At 43.8% G+C, this 8,796-nt stretch overlaps 1 long non-coding RNA gene across 1 annotated transcript; it reads left to right on the top strand.

Annotated features, from left to right (window-relative positions):
• Nucleotides 1–549: 549 nt before the first annotated feature.
• LOC144605675 (uncharacterized) lies at nt 550–3,977 on the top strand. The gene is made up of 2 exons (XR_013548884.1): nt 550–669; nt 2,257–3,977. It is a non-coding gene; the product is annotated as an uncharacterized LOC144605675 (long non-coding RNA).
• The last annotated feature ends 4,819 nt before the right edge of the window (nt 3,978–8,796 follow it).

Raw genomic sequence — 8,796 nt, 5'->3', positions numbered from 1 at the left:
GGGAGAGGAGGAGGAGGGAGAGGGGAGGGAGTGAGGAGAGGGGGGGAGGAGAGAGAGGAGGGGGGGCAGGGGGAGAAGGAGAGGAGGGAGGAGAGAGGGGTGAGGAGAGGGAGAGGGGGGAGGAGAGGGGGGAGGAGAGGGGAGAGGAGAGGAGGAGAGGGAGAGGGGGTGAGGAGAGGGAGAGGGAGGGAGGAGAGAGGGGGTGAGGAGAGGGAGAGGAGTGAGGAGAGGGGAGAGGGGGAGGGGAGGAGAGGGAGAGGGGGAGAGAGAGGGGAGAGGGAGGGAGAGGGTGAGGGGGGAGAGGGAGGGGGGAGAGGGGGGAGGAGGAGAGGGAGGGGAGGGGGGAGGAGAGGGAGGGGAGGGGGGATGGGGGGGAGGAGAGGAGGAGGGGAGGGGGGAGATGGGGGGTGAGGAGGGGGAGAGGGAGAGGAGAGGGAGAGGGGCTGACTGGCAGATGTGTGGACGTAAGAATGACGCCACAGCCTTGCGTGCGGTGACGCCATGATGGCGGCGGGCCCTGCCACTGTGACCCGGCGGTGTCGCCCGCGCAATGGCCCCCCCTCCTCTCCCTCGGCCTGCTGGCCGCTTTACCCTGGCTCGCCCTGGGCCAGGACGGGGCGCCGGGGTCCCGGGAGCGGCCCTACAGCGTGCTCAAGTACCAGAACGTCGGTGAGGATAAGCCGGGGAGACCTACCCTCGGGGACCGGGCCGGGCAGAGGGGCCGCCGCGTCCATCTGCCCCTCCCGACCTCCTCTACCCTCCCCCTTCTCCTCTACCCATCCCCACCCCTCCTCTTCCCCTCCCCCCTCTCTACCCCTCCTCCCTCCCCCTCCTCTACCCCTCCCCCCCTCTTCTTCCCCTCCCCCTCCTCTAACCCCTCCCCCCTTCTTCCCCTCCCCCCCTCTTCTTCCCCTCCCCCCTCCTCTACCCCTCCCCCCTCCCCCCTCCTCTACCCCTCCCCCCCCTTCTTCCCCTCTCCCCCTCTTCTTCCCCTCCCCCCCTCCCCCCCCCTTCTTCCCCTCCCCCCCCTCTTCTTCCCCTCCCCCCCCTCCTCTACCCCTCCCCCCCTCCTCTTCCCCTCCCCTCCCCTTCCTCTTCCCCTCTCCTCCCCCCTCCTCTTCCCCTCTCCTCCCCCCCCTCCTCTTCCCCTCTCCTCCCCCCCATCCTCTTCCCCTCTCCTCCCCCTCCTCCTCTCCTCACTCTCCTTCTCCCCCCCTCTCCTCCTCTCTCCCTCCTCCCCTCCCCACCTCCTCCCTCCCCTCTCCTCCTCTTCTTCCTCCCCTTCTCCCTCCCCTTATTCCTCCTCCTCTCCTCCTCCTCCCCTCTCCTCCCCTACCCCACCCCTCTCTCCTCCTCCTCCCCTCTCCTCCCCTACCCCACCCCCTCCTCATATTCACTCTGCACCTCATATTCCTCTCTAGTAGCTTACAACTCAATATTATGGGCTGGGTATCGAATTCTCCAATTGTAGTAATTACCTACAAACAATCCTTCCGTTCTCCCTCTTTTATCCCTGCCCCACCTGGCCATAGGGGTAAAAGAGGAAGGATTATTTCCTTCCTCCTTCCCCCCTCCCCCTTCCTGACTCCTCCCTTTTCTGAAACTGCTTCACAGTTTCAATCTTTTCTATCCTGATCTCACACCTTTTGTCTTTTCATCTCTGGCCTTTGTCCAACCAACATGCCTGTCAAAAACCTCTCCTAAACTGTATCCACCTATCCCTCACCAAGCTTTGTGCTCCCCCACCTCTCTTCCAGCTTTATTTCCCCAATGCTCACACAATCAGTCTGAAGAAGGGCGGCACAATGACTTTTGGTTGAGCTGCTGCCTTCCAGTGTCAGAGACCCGAGTTCGATCCTGACCACGGGGGCTGTCTGTACGGGTTTGTACCGTTTGCCCTGTGACTGCGGTGCTCTGGTTTCCTCCCGCACTTCAAAGATGTATAGGTTTGTAGGTTAATTGGCTTCTGTAAATTGTCCCTAATGTGTAGGATAGAGCCAGTGTAGGCAGGGATCATTGTTTGACGTGGACTCAGTGGGCCGAAGAGCCCGTTTCCCGCTTTGTACCTCCAAGTAAATGGTTCCAACCCGAAATGTCACCTATCCACATTCTCCATGAGTTACTCCAACACTTTGTGTCTTTTTTTTTGTAAACCAGCATCTGCAGTTCCTTGAATCCACATCGGATAATGTTGTGTACCTCATTCCAGTCAATTATACATTAAATAGTTACATGCTCCTTTTTATCTTCTTACAGTGCTGACTGTCAGTGTCCTGAGTGTTCTGCTTCTTATCATGATTATAATGGTGATCTGCGTGTACAGACCCATCCGTCGGCCGGTGAAAGTGTTGGGAGTTCTTCATTTCATGTCAGCTGAATAGAGATTTTTTTTTCAATATTGTGGTCTACTTTCCTGCCGGCACCACAAGTGCATGTGAAGCCAATCACTTTGGCATATTCCCTTCCGTTTGACAACTTTGCCAAAGGATTGGTAACAACTGCTTTTTGGACTAATATGCGAGGTCAACGTGAAGATCTGGCTTCTGACTGGCCTTGAAAGTCCTGTGTGGTTAAATGTACTCCAAACTACATCTCAAAAAGGTGGGGAAGAAGCAGCCTACCACCAGATCTTCATTTAACATCTACAAATAATTTATGTACAGTGCAAAGTGAGGACATAACTGCGACATTGTACTGTGCAATGAACTGTCAAATATCCTTTTGTGACAAAATTGGCATTATCCTACTCTTCCCTCATCCTTGCTCATCCTTCACATTCAACATTCAGTTGTAGATGGGCACTAACCAGAGAGCCGCACGTGGATAGATAACAATCTTTTTGTAACCTTCCTTGTGTGTAGTAGTAGTTGGGTATCTGTTCTGCTTTTTTAGTACATTGTAGCGAAAGCCCAAGAGTTATCGCATGGTGAAAAGGTAGCAGGAACTCCAAAACCTAGCATGTGGTCTAACTGACAAAACAGGCTGCTTTTAATTATTTATTCACTTACTTTCCACTTGCTAGGAGTGTTGTTCTGGATGCAGGGGTGAGAATTCAATAAATGAAGCTCGGAAATTCAATAAACTTTCAGGACGGGATCATGCATCGATCCAAGATATCGGGGATGGGTTTGGGGAAATGGGGGGGGGGGGGGGGAGAGGCATTGGAAATTATTAGTTATTCGCAAAGCATTTGTGAAGAAAGAAGCAGAGTTAATGTTTCAGATTGGTTCTTCTTTTTGTCTGGAGCTGACGTTTCTTAACTGACAGGAAATATTTACTGTATTTCTAACTGCGGAATCTGTCTCGCCTATCAAGGATTGTGTTTTTGACCAATCTGACTGGTGCATGAAATTGTTCTGGTGCATTCTACTGCACAATAAAAATTACAACCTGCATTAATACTCTTATAAACTTCCATCCCTCCCATCACATAATATCAGTCTTGGAGAACAAACAATTAAGAAACTGACATTTTTTTGTTACGATCAAAACATTATTTTTCAAGGATTCTGCAATAGAACGGTGCAATTAATATCTATTTTATCGGAGATAGAATTTGTCAGTAGATTGGTCGGCACATAGTCGGAGGGCCGAAGGTCCTGTTTCCCTAAAATCTAAAGTCCACATCAGGATAAACCAGGATTTTCATGTTTTAACTTGTTAAATAATGATAAATCTTGAAGTTACTGATTGGAGATTTTGTAATAAGCGACTGCAGGCAAATCTTTTAACTTAAAAAGTGGATTAGGTTTTCAAAAACAAATCACTAACTACAGAGGAAATGTGACTGCAGATGCTGAAATCTGGAGCAAAAAAAAACCTGCTGGAGGAACTTGGTGGGTCAGGCAGCATAGATCTGAAAAGCTACTATCTATCTCCTGTCTGAACTGGATACTTCAAAAACATTTGACCAGATTAATCTTGTAATGTGTACAGAAGATAATTGATGGCAATTAAATAATGACACTTTAAAAAAATTAATTATTGATGCTGCTGATATAATCTTTCACATCAAACTGGATAGTACCAGGGAAACTCAATATCCTGCACCTTGTTAAGGATATTAAACATGTTGGTTTATTTATACTTTTATGTTAAATATTCAGACTAAAAGCAGATTTTGCCTTGCCTGTTGCCAAAAGGTTACATTCCCCATAACCCTGGTGAGGCCACTGGAATATTGTGTATTGTAGATCTGCCTCTCTACCTAAGGAAGAATTTACTTATGATGGAGGGTATGCAGCGAAGATTGATTTCCGGGATGAACAGTTTGTTTTATGAGGAGAAATTACGTAGACTAATCCTTACTCTTCGAAGGTTGGAAGAAGGAAAGTGATCTCATTGAAACATACAAAGTTTTCAAAAGATTTGTCAGGATAGATGCAGATACTGTCTCTTCATAGGGCCTTCTCAACGGATCAAAGATCAGTCTGAATAAGGGACATTCTGAACTTGATGGAAGAGACATTTCTTAATTGATAGGGAGTGAAATGAATCTTTGGACTACTTTAATTGAGGGCTGTGAAGATGAGACTGCTGTGTATATTCAGTGTGGGTTTGATTTTTGAAAATAATAAGTGTATGCTTATTTATTTTGAACAAGTATACATCGTTGAGTTTAGTAGATTTTTATTTATACTGTCATGTTTATAATTTATACATAAAATAGGTCAACCTGATTTGGAAATACACTTAAAGCATACACTTTATGAAAGCTATATGTTATGGAGTTAGTAAGTGAAAATGGAGCTGGGGAGGAAGATCAGTCTATGATCCTATTGAATGATAGAGAAGGTGCAGGAGGGTAAATGCCAACTTCTGGTAGACTTCAAGCTATATTGGTTCTTCTCTGAACCAATTGCTTTCATCTTGCAAGCATATGACTGCTTACCACCCAGTGGAACAAGGGGAGCATGTTCACTGGAACTTCACCCCCTGTAAGTAGACACAAAAAGCTGGGGTAATCAGCGGGCCAGGCAGCATCTCTGGATAGAACGAATGGGTGACGTTTCTGGTCGAGACTCATGAGTAGGTTTTCCTTTTGAATCACACACCATCTTGACTTGAAAATAAATTGCTGCTTCTTGCTCATCACACAATATAAATCCTGGAAGTCCAACGGCATTGAGGGAGCACTTTCAACACAATAACTGCAACAGTTAAAGAAAGCAGCTCACCACCAAGGGCTTTTGGAGATGGGCAATGGCATTGATTCACTTAAACGAATATTTTAAAAAAGTTTTGAAATGTAAAGCAAGCGAACTTTCATGAACTTTCTTAATGCAGACAGCGGGATGTTAGTTCTTAAGTCTTGAGAGAAACTAATCAATGTTCGTAATAATATGCACTGTTACGATCTGGCTTGTTTACTTGTACCTTTTTAAGAAACCAGTTGAGGGTATTATAGACCTGACATTTTGAAAGCTGTGTACATATTTGGACCAGCTTTATCGTTTGCAAACAAAGCTAATTTTTTGGCACATCTGTACTTAAAAGAATCTACGGTAAGATCTGTTTTTAGTACTACTAATAATGCGCACAGTTTTACTTTGCACTAGTTATTGTTTTAAAGATGAACTGGAATTTTTCCGTGATCTTTATTGCACACTGGACAAGTTATTTATTTTTAAGTTTTAAATTTCTTTAATTGAATGTGTGAAATTTACATGTATAGTACTGCTGCACTTATTTTCATAGAAACATAGAAAAATAGGTACAGAAGGAGGCCATTCGAGCCAGCACTGCCATTCAATATGATCATGGCTGATCATCTAAAATCAGTACCCTGTTCCTGCTTTTTCCCCCATATCCCTTGATTCCTTTGGTAATTTGCCTCTCGGTATGATGAAGAGTTTTGATTAAATGATTGCTTCTCCAATTTTAATGAATGCTGAACCATCCTGCATTGCTCCTCCAGTCTATTTTGTGGCAAATGTTTTATTTTACACTGAATGGTAGGGTGTTTGGAACGCACTGTCAGGGGTGGTGGTGGAGGCAGATATTTGTAGCTTTTGGATAGTCACATGGATGTGGAGGGATATGAATCACATTCCAGGCAGAGGAGATTAGTGTAACTTGGCATCATGTTCGGCATGGATACTGTGGGCCTGTTCCTGTGCCGTACTGTTGTATGCAGATGCTGGTTTAAAACCGAAGGCAGACACAAAAAGCTGGAGTAACTCAGCGGGTCAGGCGTCATCTCTGGGGAAAAGGAATGGGTGACATTTCAGATCGAGACCCTTCTGCAGAGTCTAAATGTTCTATTTCTGCTGCTAATTGAGCAGGTAGAGTCTAAATGTACAAAATCCGTGGGGATTAAAAATATTACGTCTTTGTTAATGTTGAGGCAACTCAGTGTGTTAACTTGGTCAAGGCAGAAAGTCACATATTTTTACCCAATTAGGAACTGAATGTTGGAATTCATTCTCCAAATTCATTTTGGTTAAGGGTAATGTTTTATTCCCAGCAAACAATTTTATCCAGCAACCATTTGATTTGCAAGGCCCTTTTCTAGCTAGAAAAGGATAGCTCACTCAACCAGTCTTTGTAATGTGAAGTTACTACAGAGCTGTTTGGTTTTACTGTAAGAGCAAAGAATTTCTGTTTGTATTATGTAGATGAAAGTTAACTTAGATGAGGAAAATATTTAAACATGATTAAAGTTTAAATACAATTGTTTTTTTATTAAGGAAGAGAGACATGCAAGCTTAGATATAGACAAAATAGTACTCAATTAGTTGAAAGAAAGGGAAGGATTTATGGTTTATGTCAGGATTGGAAAGGTGTTTTGCATTTAAAATCGTGAATAGTTTACAAATGTACAAACGAGATAGACCAGATTCCAAAATAATACTGGTTCAATCAAGAGTTATTTCAAGGAGGACAAGTAATTATTTAATTAGAAGATTTGCAAATCATTTAACCAATACGTTCTATGATCTCATTTGATACCTGCTTGCTATCCACACAAAGATTAATTGAAATAAGTTTCCCTCTTCCATGATTGTGTCACCAATCCAGCCACATTGGTGCTGATAAAACTGCACTTGGTGTGGTCAATTATTCTAGCAAAGGACAGGGATTAAAATTTGGGGCAATGGTGATTTTATATTTTAAAAATGGTAATATTGTATAATGGTAAAAATTGTATACTTCAAGCAACCTACCACTTCTAAAACATGCTGTAAGATAACAGTGCAATTAAACAGAACCTGTATGTGCACCCTTTCTAAAATAGTCATTCCATTTTAAAGACTATTTGACTCTTGTTGAGAATTGAACAAATTCTGTATGATCTTTGCTCCTAGTTAAGTACAGATGTAATATCTGATGTTTTTGTCGATGTTCATCATTGTGTTCAGTAAATTGGTTACTCGCTTTGTAATAAATGGTAGCATTCATTAACTTTCTGCAGATTTTCTTGTTTTACTATTTTATTCCTTCCTGGTGTATTTTGTTATAAGATTTAAAATTGAAATTCCAGTTTGGAATCTCACCGAGTTTGACTAGGAAAAAAAATCATGTCAACCCTGTCAAAAATATTTTAAAATAATATTTGCAAACCATTGCCTGGTATTGGTCTTCTAAAAACAAGCATTGATGCACTACTGAAATATTTTACACACATATTTTGCCCAACCCCCTGCCTGGCTTCTTTTGGCATTTGTTACATTTTACCCAGGGGTGTTGAATGACACGAAGCATTCTTACACTGTCTATTGGCACAGGATTTATACTGACCAGACACTTCCAATAAGATACCAACGATGCCTTTTCATAATTCAGCATTTTTTGAGGGGATTATTATAAGGTATCCCTGGGACTCATTTAATGCTTGCAAGAACATTAGAACTTGTGGAAAGTTCCCAGGCTGAGGCTTAAACTGAACACTTTTAGAATGCTGCATAGTCAGAGATTTTAGATATAACTATTGAATATTTACTCAAATAGATTCTGATAAAGAAAATCCCATAATAGTATCGAAATAAAAGGTAATTTTTCGTCTGGTAATGCTAAGTAAACAGTTGGATTGCTTGTTTGCGACTGCTAATTGGTTGTTTTAGTTACCTACAAATTAACAAACTCCCCGTGACCGCGTGGGTTTTCTCAGATCTTCGGTTTCCTCCCACACTCCAAAGACATACAGGTATGTAGGTAAATTGGCTTGGTATAAGTGTAATTTTCCCAAGTGTATGTAGTGTGGGTATCGCTGGTTGGTGCGGATTCAGTGGGCTGAAGGGCCTGTTTCTGCACTGTAGCTTTAAACTAAAATAAAGGGCCTGTCCCAGTTACGCAATTTTTAAGGCGACTGCCGGCTACTGTCAAAGTCGTAGCAGATCGCCAAAATTTTCTTTTACCCTACGACAATGCCGAGTCAGGTCGATACAAGTTACTTTTTTTGTGAAACTAGCACCTGGCTAAGAGATTACACCGTCTTCGGAAACATCGCAAAATACCCACGCTTACCTGACCGTCAAACGGTCGCCTCCAATCTACCTGTCAAATGTCCTGACGGTAAATTGGTTAAATAAAACTATCTTCTGGTATCTTCAAATGCCTTTTCTTAATTTAATATTACGTGCTTCTAAATGCATCTGCGACACCCTAGCAAACCTGGGAACAGCATGCGACAGCGCCCGCAATAAGCTACGATACCTGGCGACAAACCAGCTGTCGCCGAGAAATTTCTATCTGGAAAATTTTTCCACGATGCGCCGAGATCCGCTACGATTCATTGAAGACTCCTCACGATCGTGCCCGCGACACCCCGGTGAACATTCGGCAACAGTCTAGTCA

Source organism: Rhinoraja longicauda, chromosome 25 (assembly GCF_053455715.1).
Source record: "Rhinoraja longicauda isolate Sanriku21f chromosome 25, sRhiLon1.1, whole genome shotgun sequence".
In the NCBI taxonomy this organism is placed as follows: domain Eukaryota; kingdom Metazoa; phylum Chordata; class Chondrichthyes; order Rajiformes; family Arhynchobatidae; genus Rhinoraja; species Rhinoraja longicauda.
The sequence above is the reverse complement of the archived record's forward strand: the minus strand, read 5'-3'. Positions and strand labels throughout refer to the sequence as shown.